We start from the raw sequence: 12,762 nt of genomic DNA, 5'->3' as shown, positions 1-12,762 counted from the left end.
CTCTGTCCTATCCAACAACGACAACATCAATAACAACAACAATAAAGCGACAAGGGCAACAAAAAGGAATAAGTAAATAAAAATAAAAAGTAAGTGAAAAAAAAACCTTAAAAAAAATCTCCTAGCGGAGCTCTGAAGACCAGGGCACACTGGCTGTGCGGAGCGGGTGTCTGCGGGCTGCTTCCCGGAGCGGCGGCAGCCAGACCTTCCTGCCCGAGGCTCTGAGGCCCAGGCCGCACGCAGCACCACCTGTGGGCTCTCTGGATGCGCACCTGGTGGCCGGAGGCCGGGCTTCACCTGTCGGGGCACGGGTCACGTCCGGGCAAGGCCTCATGTGCTCGCCCCGCCCCGCCTGCTGGCCAAGTGTGGCTGCGGTGTGGCTGCGGTGTGGCGGGTCCTGGCTCTGCGTCCGTGTCCGCGTGTCCGGCAGCGGGGCTGATGCTATGGGCATCTCTGAGTGGCCCCCACCCCCAGCCAGGGGTCCCCACCTTGCACCCCACCTCTGCGGCAGCTCCCGCACCTGCTGGTGAGGCCCCAGGCGCTGTGCCCGCACAGGAAGAGGGGACAGGACAGGACGGGACAGGACGGGAGCGGGTGGCCGAGGGAGAGCGGGAGGGAGAAGGGGAAAGAGAGAGGGGGAGAGAGGGAGGGGGCAGGGAGAGACGGGGAGGGGGAGGAGGGAGATAGGGAGGGAGGGGAGAAGAGGAAGGGGGAGAGGACAGAGAGGGAGAGGAAGGAGAGAGGAAGAGGGAAAGAGGTGGGGAGAGACAGTGGGGGAGAGAGCAGGGGAGAGAGGGAGGGGGCAGGGAGAGACGGGGAGGGGGAGGAGGGGAGAAGAGGAAGAGGGGAAGAGGTGGAGAGAGACAGTGGGGGAGAGAGGGAGAGAAAGACAGACAGCAAAACACCCTGCCCCAGCCCAGGAGAAGTCTGCTACCAAACTCGGGTTTCTCTGCCATGTTGAATCGTTGGTCAAGTTGATGTTTTCACTGCAGTGTGCAGGTGGCCACAGGAAGAATGCGCTGGACACGTCGGAGTATTAGAAAGAACACTTATTTATGAAGAAAGGAAAAAAAGGCCCCGTTGAGCGGGATCCATTTAGAAACCGGCCCAGCTCTTTGTCTTGGCAGAGCAGCCCAGGGCGAGCCGAGCCGGGACCCAGACTCGATGCAGGTGCCCGCGGCAGGCAGGCATCTGGGCTCCCGCCTTCTTCGGCCTAGTCAGGGCGCTCGCTCTCCTCAGCTCGGAGTCTGCTCGCTCCCGCCTTCCCTGGGGCTCCGTCACCCCTCACGGCCGGCCGGGCAGGCTGCCTCCAGGGTGACCTACCTCGCCGCCCCCTCGCGCTTTTTACTGCGGAGCCAGAGGCAGAGGTGGGAGCAGAGCCTGGGCAGAGGCCGTGCAGGCTCCAGGCGCCCCCTCCGGCCCCCCCCTCCAGTGTTGTTAAAATTTCCGGAGGCTCTTGCCGGGCGGGTTGGCTTCACGGTGGTGAACAGAGACGCGGAGACAATGGCTGGGCAGGGCAGCTGTATTTCTTTATTCAGGAACAACGATTCATAAACTAAGACAAACTAATCATCAAACAGAACTCTGCTGTCTCTTTGCGGTGGCGCAAGCACTCTCTCTTACTCTCGAACTCAGGAACTCTCCAACTCTGGAACTCTGGAACTCTGGAACTCTGGTACTGGGGAACCCCCTGAAACTCTTCCACTGTGGAACTCTCTCTTACTCTGTAACTCTCAAACTCTCCAACTCAAGAACTCAGGAACTCTCGGACTCAGGAACTCAGGAACTCTCCGACTCAGGAACTCAGGAACTCTCCGACTCTGGCACTCTCTGGCCCTCTCTCTCTTCCTCTCGAACTCAGGAACTCTGGAACTCTGTCACTCTCGAACTCAGGAACCCTCTTCCGGGGTTTCTTTGGGGCAGGGCCAAGCGGGCCGCGAAATTAGCAGGCCTGATCCAATTCTCTTGGCGGGGGGAGGGCTAGAACAAACCAATGTAAAGCATACGACACTCCAGCTTCAGAATCCATCGATCACCGCCACGGGACAGTTCCCTCAGACAGGGGTCAGCGTGTCTCAGCCTCTGCAGGCGGCATCCTGCCCTGCCGCAGGCCTGGCCCGACTTCAATTATTTTATTATTATTATTTGCCACCAGTGTTATTGCCGGGGCAACATGTTTTTCCCCCATTGTATTTCTGTTGTTTTTTTTTAGTACAAGGTGCGAGTGAGACAGAGAGACAGACAGACAGAGTAGAGATACCTGCAGCACTGCTCCACTGTTTGGAGAGGTTGTGAACACTCCTACCCCCCCCCCCCCCGCAGGTGGGGACTGAGGGCTTGAACCCGGGTCCCTGTGCATGGTAATGTGTTAACTATAGCGGCTGAGTCACCACCTCTCCCTGTTTTTTCTTTATTCTTTTTTTAAATTATCTTTATTTATTTATTGGATAGAGACAACCAGAAATCAAGGAGGAAGGGATGACAGAGGGAGAGACAGACACCTGCAGCCCTGCTTCACCACTCACGAAGCTTTCCCCCTGCAGGTGGGGACTGGGGGCTTGAACCTGGGGCCTTGGACACTGTAACATGCGCGCTCAGCCAGGTGTCCCTGTTTTTTCTTTATTTTATCGTCACCGGGGTTATCACAGGGGCTCAGTGCCTGCACAAGGAAGCCACTGCTCCTGGAGGCCGTGATTCCCTTCTCTCCCTTCTTTTAGTTGCTGGGACAGAGAGAAACTGAGAGGGGAGAGGGAGATAGAGAGGTGAGAGATGGAGACGCCGGCTCCCCTGCTTGTAAGGTGTTTCCCTGTGGGTGGGGACTGGAGGCTGGAAGCCAGGCCCTTGTGCACGGCATTTCCTGCGGGCAGAGTCACCCCCCACCCCATTTTCACTTGTAATCACTGCGAAAAATATTTGGAGCCGGGAAAGGAACCCAGGACTCTGTCCATGTATGATTCCACCCAGTGGCCTCCTTGCCCCAGTGTTTGGAGGGAGAAGCGGAGGAGAGAAAGAAAGAAAGAAAGAAAGAAAGAAAGAAAGAAAGGAAGAAAGAAAGAAAAAAAGGTGGGAAGAGAGACCACGGCACTGCCCACCATCCACAGAGCGTCCTTGGTGCTGTGCTTAATTTCCTGTGTGGCTCGCACCCAGGACCCTGTGCTGCCACCCTCACGCCCTAGTTGTTGGCCTTCTAAAAGTGGAAGACGGGTGGGGGTAGAGAGCATAATGACTATACAAAGAGATTCTCATGCCGGAGGCTCCGAAGTCCCAGGTTCAATCCCCTGTGCCACCATGAACCAGAGCTGAGCAGGGCTCTGGAAAAAAAAAAGTATAAAAAGGTGGGAGTCGGGCTGTAGCGCAGCGGGGTAAGCACAGGTGGCGCAAAGCACAAGGACCGGCATAAGGATCCCGGTTCGAACCCCGGCTCCCCACCTGCAGGGGAGTCGCTTCACAGGCGGTGAAGCAGGTCTGCAGGTGTCTGTCTTTCTCTCCCCCTCTCTGTCTTCCCTCCTCTCTCCATTTCTCTCTGTCCTATCCAACAACGACAACATCAATAACAACAATAACTACAACAATAAAACAAGGGCAACGAAAGGGAAAATAAATAAAAAATCATATTAAAAAAAGTGGAAGAGATGCTTGTGACATGTGTAGATGGGGAAGCCAGCCTTTCCCTTGTCTGTGACCCACCTCAGCCCCGCCCGCGAGCCCCAGCTCCAGGGCCCGGCCCTGAGCAGTGAGCACGGGCCCCTTCTGGTCTGGAAAGGCCTGACCTCTCGTCCCCTCCGCCCACAGGTCGGCCGTCTCCCCGTCCTCCCGGCCTCCTGTCCTGGCCGTCGGCGCGCCTGGCCCTGCTCCGTGGAGCTGACCCAGTGGGTGAGTAGCACAGAGCCTTCTGGGTGACCGCTGTGGGCCGGGGCTGGGCCTAAGTGTCAGCCGTGGAGTCTGAGTGTCTGCAGACTTGGCGTGTTTTCGCGTCCTTCCCCAGCGGTGGCCACTGTCCCCGGGACGGGGCACCTGTCCCGCTGCCCTTCCCTGCAGAGAGCCGTGGGGCTTCCTCGGCTGGGAAAGCTGCTCTCGGCTGAGGGCCCTGTGGATGATGGATAAGCAGAGGTTGTCCTTTTTATTATTATTATTACTTGTTCTCCCTTTTGTTGCCCTTGTTTTATTGTTGTAGTAGTTAATATTGTTGTTGTTATTGCTGTCACTATTGTTGGACAGAGAGAAATGGAGAGAGGAGGGGAAGACAGAGAGGGGGAGAGAAAGACAGACACCTGCAGACCTGCTTCACCGCCTGGGAAGTGACTCCCCTGCAGGTGGGGAACCGGGGGCTCGAACCGGGATCCTTACGCCGGTCCTTGCGCTTCGTGCCACATGCGCTTAACCCGCTGCGCCACCGCCCGGCCCCAAGGTTTTCCTTTTTAACGTGAAATGCTTCAAGACAACAGAAAGGACAGAAAGTCGGGGTTCCTGTCCCTGCGTCCGTCTCTGTGCCCACGGTGACAGTCGCCAGCTAGACTGGACGGAGTCACCGTGAGTCCCTCTGGACGCACCTCCTGCGGCCTCTCTCTCCTCCTGTCTTCCCGCCTTTGCCGGGTTCTGACCTCTCCGAAGCTGGTCTGAGTCGTGTGCCCACGACTTCTTCTTTTCACCGTGTGTGTTTGTGGGAAAGTCTATATTTTATGCATCTCAGAAGCTGATTGATTCATTCTTCTCAGTGAATTACAGGAATTATTGCTTAGGGTGCTTTCATCAATGACACAGTCGAGAGACTAACTGTAGACAAAAGTCTGCCGTTTCTCAGAGCTGTGTTTTTGACAACAGCTCACTCATTCTGAATGCTGGATCTTTTTAAAAATATTTATTTATTTTCCCTTTTGTTGCCTTTGTTGTTTTTTTATTGCTGTAGTTATTATTGTTATTGATGTCATCGTTGTTGGATAGGATAGAGAGAAATGGAGAGAGGAGGGGAAGACAGAGAGGGGGAGAGAAAGACAGACACTTGCAGACCTGCTTCACCGCCTGGGAAGCGACTCCCCTGCAGGTGGGGAGCCGGGGGCTCGAACCAGGATCCTTACGCCGGTCCCTGCGCTTAACCTGCTACGCTACCCCCTGACTTGCGTGAATGCTGGATCTCATGCTGGTACGTGGGTCCTGTGTTCCTCAGTGGTGGGATGGCCAGCTTGTTCCCAGAGGCTCATAAAAGAGGCCGAGTCACATCTGAGAATCAGGCGAAGGACCCGTGACTGGCCGGGAAGTCCGCAGCGGCCAGGTTCTGGCTGCTTTTCCCGGGTTCCTGTCTAACGTGCTTGGGCTGCATCTTACGGGGTCTTTGTCGCCACTGAGGAGCCAGAATGTTACTGTGTCCGGAAGCAGCGTGCTGTGGAGCGCTAGGCTCTGCTGCAGTCCTTGCCTGCGATGATTATCTTCTTCTTAGTGATTTCAGAGTGATTTCAGCATGCTAAGGTAACGGGTCTGATTCCACCCCGCCCCATGGCCAGCTCGGCGGCAGTGCCTGGCATCCCCCCGAGGGAGAGCAGAAGACGCTACCCTCAGCTCCTGAGTGCGTCCATGTGGCCGTTACACTTTGTGCGCTTCAGGGCGTCAGGTGACGGCCCTGCATCCCAACCACTTTGGGTGTGTGTATTTCCCTGGTTTCAAGCCTTCCAGAAAACACAAAACCAAGAAACAAACAAGTAAACAAATAAACCATGAGCCCAGGGTCAGCTTGCTGCCATTGGCTTCAGGAGCTGACGTGACAGCCCGTCCACAGAGAGCTCAGCAGACACTGGGCAGCACTAGGGCACGTCTAGAGACACGACTGTCATCGGGCCCTCCCAGGGGACGGGTGGCGGCATCACTGAGCTGACCGGGTGGTGTGCACGGTGTTAGGAAGGCCGTCTGCGGCTTACTCGGGCTTTAGCGGAGGGGAGACGGCAAGAAGGGCTTCAAGTTCCGGCGGCTACTTTGTCAAAAAAAAAAAAAAAAAGTGGCCCAGGAGGTGGCACAGTGGATACAGCATTGGATTCTCAAGCATGAGGTCCAGAGTTCAATATCTGGCAGCACATGTGCCAGAGTGATGTCTGGTTTGTTCTCTCTCTTCTTCTAGCTTCATGAATAAATACATAATATATATATACATATATATATGTATATATATTTATATTTAAATGTCAAGCTAGTGCTTTAAATTGGAGGGTAACTGTCAGTCCTACACTGTTGTTACTTAACTTAAAAAAGGGGCTTGGGTGGTAGCACAGTGGGTTAAACACAGGTGACACAAAGCTCAAGGACCAGTGTTAGGATCCCAGTTCGATCCCCCGGCTCCCCACTTTCAGGGGAGTCGCTTCACAGGCAGTGAAGCAGGTCTGCAGGTGTCTGTCTTTCTCTCCCCCTCTCTGTCTTCCCTCCTCTCTCCATTTCTCTCTGTCCTATCCAACAACCACAATAACTGCAACAATAAAAAAAAACCAAGGGTAACAAAAGGGAAGAAATAAACAAATAAATATTAACAAAAAGGGGTTCGGAGTGGGGGCTGCTGTGGCGTGTGAAAGGATTCACAGCGGGGAGCTGGGAACCGGTTTAAACAATACACGGTTTATTAGGGTGAAACAGGTAAAAGGCAAAATAAACGCTTATCATCAAGGGCTGAGAGTACGCTAGGTCCATAAAGTCTGAGTATAGTTACCAAAGGTTAGTCCCATAAGATAAACAATCATCAGCTGAGGTAGAGGTTGCTCGTGGCTGTAGAGGGTCTGAAAGTTTACCGGCCAGCAGAGTCACACGTGCTCAGCTCCCAGGAGAAGTGGCCATGGCGGAACCTGGCGCACCTCCTGACCCGGAGAAGAAGCCGCAGCCAGAGAGCGAGTTGCGGCTGTCTGTCCTTTTCTCTGTCCACCAGCACAGCCTGGACCCCCCCACAGTCCCCCATGTGCCTGCGCTGACCACTGCACACTGTCGCCAAGGCTGACGTCAGCACTGTGTGGGGACTTCCGTCCATGGGCGCATCGCCACACTCCGCCAACGGGCTTAGGACTGTCCACTCTAACCGGGCGCTCTCCCGCCGGGCCGCCATGCTCTCCTCGAATAAGCTTTCTGGCCTTGTCTCCACACAGCTTCTTCCTTGCTGCCAGTCCCCCGCTTACACTCGCCCTCTCACCTCTCCCTTCTCTGCAACGGGGATTTCTCGACGTCCCCACTTGTGGGTCTGTTTCTCTCCAGAGCTTTGGTCCGCAGTCTCCATGTTTGTTTGTGAGTGACACCGCGTGACACCTGGCCTGGGGTATGAGTTCTCTGTGTTCCACCAGAATGTCAGTGACTTCCCCATCTGCTGGCCTCTTGGCACACTACCACTGCAGCCTGTGCCCAGTAGAAGCCATGCAGAGTGGACATGGGGTCTGTGCCCACAGTGGCCATGCAGAGTGGACATGGGGTCTGTGCCCACAGTGGCCATGCAGAGTGGACATGGGGTCTGTGCCCACAGTGGCCATGCAGAGTGGACATGGGGTCTGTGCCCACAGTAGCCGTGCAGAGTGGACATGGGGTCTGTGCCCACAGTAGCCGTGCAGAGTGGACATGGGGTCTGTGCCCACAGTGGCCATGCAGAGTGGACATGGCGTCTGTGCCCACAGTGGCCATGCAGAGTGGACATGGCGTCTGTGCCCACAGTGGCCATGCAGAGTGGACATGGGGTCTGTGCCCACAGTGGCCATGCAGAGTGGACATGGGGTCTGTGCCCACAGTAGCCGTGCAGAGTGGACATGGGGTCTGTGCCCACAGTGGCCATGCAGAGTGGACATGGGGTCTGTGCCCACAGTGGCCATGCAGAGTGGACATGGGGTCTGTGCCCACAGTGGCCATGCAGAGTGGACATGGGGTCTGTGCCCACAGTGGCCATGCAGAGTGGACATGGGCTCTGTGCCCAGTAGAAGCCATGCAGAGTGGACATGGCGTCTGTGCCCACAGTGGCCATGCAGAGTGGACATGGCATCTGTGCCCACAGTGGCCATGCAGAGTGGACATGGCGTCTGTGCCCACAGTGGCCATGCAGAGTGGACATGGGCTCTGTGCCCACAGTGGCCATGCAGAGTGGACATGGGGTCTGTGCCCACAGTGGCCATGCAGAGTGGACATGGGGTCTGTGCCCACAGTAGCCGTGCAGAGTGGACATGGGGTCTGTGCCCACAGTGGCCATGCAGAGTGGACATGGCGTCTGTGCCCACAGTGGCCATGCAGAGTGGACATGGCGTCTGTGCCCACAGTGGCCATGCAGAGTGGACATGGGGTCTGTGCCCACAGTGGCCATGCAGAGTGGACATGGGGTCTGTGCCCACAGTAGCCGTGCAGAGTGGACATGGGGTCTGTGCCCACAGTGGCCATGCAGAGTGGACATGGGCTCTGTGCCCACAGTGGCCATGCAGAGTGGACATGGGGTCTGTGCCCACAGTGGCCATGCAGAGTGGACATGGGGTCTGTGCCCACAGTGGCCATGCAGAGTGGACATGGGCTCTGTGCCCAGTAGAAGCCATGCAGAGTGGACATGGGGTCTGTGCCCACAGTGGCCATGCAGAGTGGACATGGGGTCTGTGCCCACAGTGGCCATGCAGAGTGGACATGGGCTCTGTGCCCAGTAGAAGCCATGCAGAGTGGACATGGGCTCTGTGCCCACAGTGGCCATGCAGAGTGGACATGGGGTCTGTGCCCACAGTGGCCATGCAGAGTGGACATGGGGTCTGTGCCCACAGTGGCCATGCAGAGTGGACATGGGGTCTGTGCCCACAGTAGCCATGCAGAGTGGACATGGGGTCTGTGCCCACAGTAGCCGTGCAGAGTGGACATGGGCTCTGTGCCCAGTAGAAGCCATGCAGAGTGGACATGGGCTCTGTGCCCACAGTGGCCATGCAGAGTGGACATGGGGTCTGTGCCCACAGTGGCCATGCAGATTGGACATGGGGTCTGTGCCCACAGTGGCCATGCAGAGTGGACATGGGCTCTGTGCCCAGTAGAAGCCATGCAGAGTGGACATGGGGTCTGTACCCACAGTGGCCATGCAGAGTGGACATGGGCTCTGTGCCCACAGTGGCCATGCAGAGTGGACATGGGCTCTGTGCCCACAGTGGCCATGCAGAGTGGACATGGGCTCTGTGCCCACAGTGGCCATGCAGAGTGGACATGGGCTGTGTGCCCACAGTGGCCATGCAGAGTGGACATGGGCTCTGTGCCCAGTAGAAGCCATGCAGAGTGGACATGGGGTCTGTGCCCACAGTGGCCATGCAGAGTGGACATGGGGTCTGTGCCCACAGTAGCCGTGCAGAGTGGACATGGGGTCTGTGCCCACAGTGGCCATGCAGAGTGGATATGGGGTCTGTGCCCACAGTAGCCATGCAGAGTGGACATGGGGTCTGTGCCCACAGTGGCCATGCAGAGTGGACATGGGGTCTGTGCCCACAGTAGCCGTGCAGAGTGGACATGGGGTCTGTGCCCACAGTGGCCATGCAGAGTGGACATGGGGTCTGTGCCCAGTAGAAGCCATGCAGAGTGGACATGGGCTCTGTGTCCACAGTGGCCATGCAGAGTGGACATGGGGTCTGTGCCCACAGTGGCCATGCAGAGTGGACATGGGGTCTGTGCCCACAGTGGCCATGCAGAGTGGACATGGGGTCTGTGCCCACAGTAGCCGTGCAGAGTGGACATGGGGTCTGTGCCCACAGTGGCCATGCAGAGTGGACATGGGGTCTGTGCCCACAGTAGCCATGCAGAGTGGACATGGGGTCTGTGCCCACAGTGGCCATGCAGAGTGGACATGGGCTCTGTGCCCAGTAGAAGCCATGCAGAGTGGACATGGGGTCTGTGCCCACAGTGGCCATGCAGAGTGGACATGGGGTCTGTGCCCACAGTGGCCATGCAGAGTGGACATGGGGTCTGTGCCCACAGTGGCCATGCAGAGTGGACATGGGGTCTGTGCCCACAGTGGCCATGCAGAGTGGACATGGGGTCTGTGCCCAGTAGAAGCCATGCAGAGTGGACATGGGGTCTGTGCCCACAGTGGCCATGCAGAGTGGACATGGGGTCTGTGCCCACAGTGGCCATGCAGAGTGGACATGGGCTCTGTGCCCACAGTGGCCATGCAGAGTGGACATGGGGTCTGTGCCCACAGTGACCATGCAGAGTGGACATGGGGTCTGTGCCCACAGTGGCCATGCAGAGTGGACATGGGGTCTGTGCCCACAGTGGCCATGCAGAGTGGACATGGCGTCTGTGCCCACAGTAGCCATGCAGAGTGGACATGGCGTCTGTGCCCACAGTAGCCGTGCAGAGTGGACATGGGGTCTGTGCCCACAGTGGCCATGCAGAGTGGACATGGGCTCTGTGCCCAGTAGAAGCCATGCAGAGTGGACATGGGGTCTGTGCCCACAGTGGCCATGCAGAGTGGACATGGGGTCTGTGCCCACAGTGGCCATGCAGAGTGGACATGGCGTCTGTGCCCACAGTAGCCATGCAGAGTGGACATGGCGTCTGTGCCCACAGTAGCCGTGCAGAGTGGACATGGCGTCTGTGCCCACAGTAGCCTGGCAGAATAGACCGAGGTTTCTGTGCCCACAGTGGCCATCAAGCCCCAGCTTCCTTTCAGTCTCCCAGCCATGGTGCGTTCTGCCCGTCAAAGCTCTGTGCCGCCTCGTAGCTTAGACTCAGAGCGTTGCATCGCACCGAGACTTCAGAATTGCTTTTCAAGCAAATCCGTTGACTCTCTTTCTCCTCTTCTTCCTGGGTGGACTTGTAAATAATTGGCCAAAACTTATTTTGAAGATTTTCTCTTATTAGAATGAAAGACAACACAAGAGGGAAAGATTGCTTTGAGTCATCCTACTAAAGAAATCAGGTTGAATTTTTTATTTCTCTGTGGCAGATCAGAGGCCCTGGGTGAGCATGAAGTATTAGGCCACTATTGAAGGATGTCAGCACACGCCTCCCCTCCAGCTCTCGGGACACCTGCAGAAGGAGCAGCAGAGGGCCCAGGGGGTGCCGGCTGTGCTGCCCCGGGTAGAGGAGGCTGGTGTTGAGAGTGTCTGAAGCGTGGTCCGGGAGGTGGCACAGTGGATAAAGCATTGGACTCTCAAGCATGAGGTCCTGAGTTTGATCCCTGGCAGCACATGTGCCAGAATCATGTCTGATTCTTTTTCTCCTCCTATCCCTCATTAATAAATAAAATATTAAAAAAATTTTTTCAGGGAGTTGGGCGCTAGCACAGTGGGTTAAGTGCACGTGGCGCGAAGCACAAGGACCAGCGTAAGGATCCCAGTTTGAGCCCCCGGCTCCCCACCTGCAGGAGAGTCGCTTCACAGGCGATGAAGCAGGTCTGCAGGTGTCTGTCTTTCTCTCCTCCTCTCTGTCTTCCCCTCCTCTCTCCATTTCTCTCTGTCCTATCCAACAAAGATGACATCAATAACAATAATAATAACTACAACAACAATAAAAAACAACAAGGGCAACAAAAGGGAAAATAAATAAATATAAAAAATTAAAAAAAATATTTCAGAAAAAAGAGGAGAATGTCTGAAGCCACTGGCGGGAAGAGTGAGTGTTGGCTGGTGTGTAGTCCCTTTCTGAAGACACATCTCCATGAGCAGAGGAATGAGAGGGGAGGGGAGAGAGAAGGAGAGAAAAAGAGAGACACCTGCAGCCCTGCCTCACCATTCATGGAGGAGGGGCATGGGGGCCGGTCCCAGGTTCTTGTGCCGCTAACCGAGTGACTCTGGGTTGATGAGGCAGCCAGGTCTGTGCGCCCCACCACAAGCCCTCTGTCACAGACACTGCGTGACATGTAGTGGGACTCAGATGAGCTGTGACACTGCCTCCTGGTAGTGGCACACCTGGTAGATGGAGTGGCCATGTCTGGCTTTATCTCACTGCCTAGACTTTAAAACTTTATTGCTGGGGATCAGGCGGTGGCACAGTGGGTTAAGCGCACATGGCGCAAAGCACAGGAATCCGCGTAAGGATCCCGGTTCAAGCCCCCGGCTCCCCACCTGCAGGGGAGTCGCTTCACAGGCAGTGAAGCAGGTCTGCAGGTGTTGGTATGCATGAGACTCCTTCTGTTTCATTGGTTTAATACCCCCTGCTTAACACTGTATTCCATTTACATAACCACTGTATTCTATTTACATAACCACTGCAGGGCATTGGTTCAACCCCCACTGGTTCATGATATGTTTTTGCCCTGCCCCCCCTCCTTGTCACACTCTGATTTTCACCAGTCACTTTTCTCTCCACCCTCTCTATGTCACATCCTGTTTCCACCCTACTTGATAAGTATATATAAAGACAGCATTGTGAGTTTTAGGGTACTTTAGTTTAGTTTAGCTTAGCTTGGTATAGATTGTGCTGCGTCCTGCATGAATAAAGAGATACTGCCTACAGCTCAACCATGAGTCCCTGGCCGTCTGTTACCCGCCCGTGAAGCCAGCCCGGCGAAAACAACATTATGGCGCTCATCGTGGGACCTAACCTCCCCATCCACCAGATAAGTAAACTTGGCTACCCAACTGCCATGGGTTGCCTTTCTACTTATGAAGAGGTTTGCCAAAGCCTCTACTGTTTCATCATGAGACAGTTTCTCTGTCTCTGGAACATTTTGCTCTGGGCCACACTTTGGTTCCCTGACCGGGAACTTTGGTTTCTTGTGACCCTAATCATAGAGCTTGGGAGATGCACAGAGATTTCTCCTTGGACTTTCTGGATTCCCTCTCTCATGTCTCCTGAGGAAAA

Source organism: Erinaceus europaeus, chromosome 19 (genome assembly GCF_950295315.1).
Source record: "Erinaceus europaeus chromosome 19, mEriEur2.1, whole genome shotgun sequence".
NCBI classification, from domain to species: domain Eukaryota; kingdom Metazoa; phylum Chordata; class Mammalia; order Eulipotyphla; family Erinaceidae; genus Erinaceus; species Erinaceus europaeus.
The sequence above is the reverse complement of the archived record's forward strand: the minus strand, read 5'-3'. Positions refer to the sequence as shown.